This window comes from Lactuca sativa, chromosome 3, assembly GCF_002870075.4.
Source record: "Lactuca sativa cultivar Salinas chromosome 3, Lsat_Salinas_v11, whole genome shotgun sequence".
Lineage (NCBI taxonomy): Eukaryota > Viridiplantae > Streptophyta > Magnoliopsida > Asterales > Asteraceae > Lactuca > Lactuca sativa.
In genome coordinates, this window is record NC_056625.2 from 122,164,931 (window position 1) to 122,167,994 (window position 3,064).

Sequence of the window (3,064 nt, forward strand, 5' to 3'; positions counted from 1 at the left end):
CATACCCTTGTCCATTACGACTTTAGGGACTTTTGGCAGAAGAAAAGTGTTTCCAGAAGATGAATTTTAGCAGAGGAAGATCTAAAAAAAGGTTTTCAACACCAAAAGAGTGAGAGGTCATAATAAAGTTTATTTGTTTGATACTTAAACATGTCTTGTTATTTGATTTGTATTTGCTTTTTAGTTGCTATGAGCAGCTGAATCTAGCTACTCTTGTTTAGCTAGATGAAGCTTTTCACATATGGATTAGCTTATTGATAACAGATTTCAGTAGTTGGTAAATTTCTTGTGTTTGATTTGTCACCACCTAGCATGTTAATAGTTGTTTCTTGAGTTACTTGAATTCATGTTCTGTGTAGCTTAGTGACCATTAAATTGCATGAACATGTTTACCTAGTGATTTGATGAACATTGAATTGCTAGAGCTAGGATCGACCAAAATTCTAGATAGTAATTGAAGTAAATAAGTTTAGCTGTGCTAGAGAACATAAATTATGACCATAATTGCGTTTGCATAATAAATCTTACATAGCAATTTCATAATCATAACTAATTATGTGTTTGATTGTGTGACCATGCATAGTTTTACATGAATGAGTTAATTATTCGTAAATTTAGACCTAAATTACTAATATAATATAAATTAGATAACCAACTTTGATAATCCATCGTTGATAACTAACCATAAAGAAGAAGTGGATTCGAACTAAACAAGAGTGTTTTTAGTTATTGATTGAATTTTAGTTAAGTTCATATGATCTTGCAAAATCAGAGAAAATCCTTTTTGCTTGTTAATAATTAGGTTAATTTAGTAGTAAATAGATTAGTAACACCGATCACACCCGACTTACCAAACTATTCTATAAATCGACTAGGTACACTGGCTAGGTTCATTTTAGTTAGTTGAGTTAGTTAGGTTATAAATTATAAAATTAGTGGGTATTTCAATTCACATCAAGTTTTTGGCACCGTTTCCGGGGAACGACTTAGTTTATTGTTTATTTGTTTTAGATTAATCGATCCTTTTGTGGGGTAAAACCTGCAAAAAGCTACTTTTCTAGCATAATTAATTTTTTTTAGTTACAAAAATCACGACGTGGAGCACCCTTTCACTACGTGACTACTTTGATTTCTAGTTTTTTTTATCTTTGTTTTTAAAGTTTAGTTTAGTTTTACGTTTTTATTTCTTTGTTTTTATTTCAGGAGTTCATGACCAGAGGTTCTAACACACCTTTGGTGCCACCTTCTGCAGACCTAGAGTCCACCCTTCGCAAAAAGAAAGATAAGAACGTGAAAAATGATCAAACACCAAAAAAGACACCCTTACAAGAATTTAAGTCAGTATTCTCAAAGAAGTCGGGAAAGAAAATGGAAGAGTAAACTTCATCTTCAAATAACAAGAGCAAAGTTGAGAGCTTAGATCAAATACCTATACCAAACGAATCTGAATCTGATACCGAGCCTGAATTTGAATTATATACAAGCGAACCCGAAGATGAGCGAAGAAACGAGATGGCGAACATTAAATAAATGCCAATGGGAGCTTACAAGAAGTGAATTAGAGATGATGTAGATCCAGGATTAGTACAACCTGCCATTCCAGCCACTGCCACATTCGAGCTGAAAGGACATATCCTTACAGCACTTAAGGATATTCCATTTTATGGGAAAGATCATGAGGATGCTTTAAGCATCTAGATGAAGTCAATGACATTGCAGATTATTTCAATGTCCCAAATGTGAATAGAAATACCGTTTTGCTAAGGATGCTTCCCGTTGCTTCTAAGGGAGCTGCAAAAGACTGGCTAAAAGCACTACTACTAGGTACAATCATTACATGGACTCAAATGCGTGAGCAGTTTCTAGACCAATTTTGCCTACCATCCAAGATAGATAAACTCAAGAAGGCAATAGCTAACTTTGAGCAACAAACTGGGGAGTCATTAGACGAGGCATGGGAATGTTACAAAGGGTTGATCAGAAATTTTCATCAACATGATCTTAATGTTCAACAAGAGATGTCAATTTTTTATGACGGGGTCAATATTATAACAAGGCAACTTCTTGATTCTCAAGGGCCGTTGATAAAGAAAAATCCGGGGGAGGTCAAGGAGTTATTTTAAGAATTCGCAAAACACTCTCGTGAGTATCACAACGCAAGGCAAGATGGCACAAAAGGCAATGGAAGCACGCAGTCTGAAGAAATAGCTGCTATGATGGCAATGCTGGATAATATGGGCTGGAGGTTGACACAGATGGACCAATCAATTCATGCAATTAGAGTTGGGTGCGAACGATGTAATTGTCCACACTTTACTAAGGATTGCAACTTGGATGAGTATGGGAACAAAAGAGCTCAAGTTTGCTACTCGAGTGGGGATAAGTATGATGAAGAATAGAGAAAGCCAAAGAAGGAGTGGCTGCCATATAATGAATACAAGAAGCCAAAGGAAGAAAAATTCAAGCAGACAGGCAGAGGCTTCTACCAAAAAGAGCAATCACCAGCGGAGAAAAAAGTAGATTTGGAAAACATGTTGACCCGATTCATGGAAGCTTCCGAGAAAAGATATGATGATACTGATGCAGTGCTAAAGGAACACATGAAAATAATGAAAGAACAGCAGACAGTGATGCTTGACCAACAAGCTTTATTAAAAAATCATTAAGCATCAATCCATAATCTCGATGTCCAAATTAGTCAACTAACTACTTTGGTGAGTAACAAATTATCTTCACAGTTTCCCAAGAAGAAGACTCAACCGCAAGTGATGGCCATTGATACTGAAGATGAGGCAATCTATGAGTTTTTAGAAGCATTATAAGAGGAGCCACACCAGTCCGATCGAAAGCCGAAGAAGCCAAAACTAAAAAATGCGAATGTTGCTGGAATAACAAGACCACGTCGTAAGACTAATTTGTCAATGTCGTGGGTCATGTCTGAACAGAAAAATTCAGAATCTGTCCCGGTTTACCGACCGCCTTTTCCGTTCCCGTCTCGAGCTAATCTTAGTCCTCTGGAAAAGGAACATCTGGAGTTTATCAAGAAAGTAAAGGGTATTCCTGT

The 3,064-nt window shown here is 36.3% G+C and overlaps 1 non-coding gene across 1 annotated transcript; it reads right to left on the reverse strand.

The window, feature by feature from the left end:
- Positions 1–1,895: 1,895 nt before the first annotated feature.
- LOC111902424 (small nucleolar RNA R71) lies at positions 1,896–2,002 on the reverse strand. The gene has a single exon (XR_002853770.1). It is a non-coding gene; the product is annotated as a small nucleolar RNA R71 (small nucleolar RNA).
- Between the last annotated feature and the right edge of the window lie 1,062 nt (positions 2,003–3,064).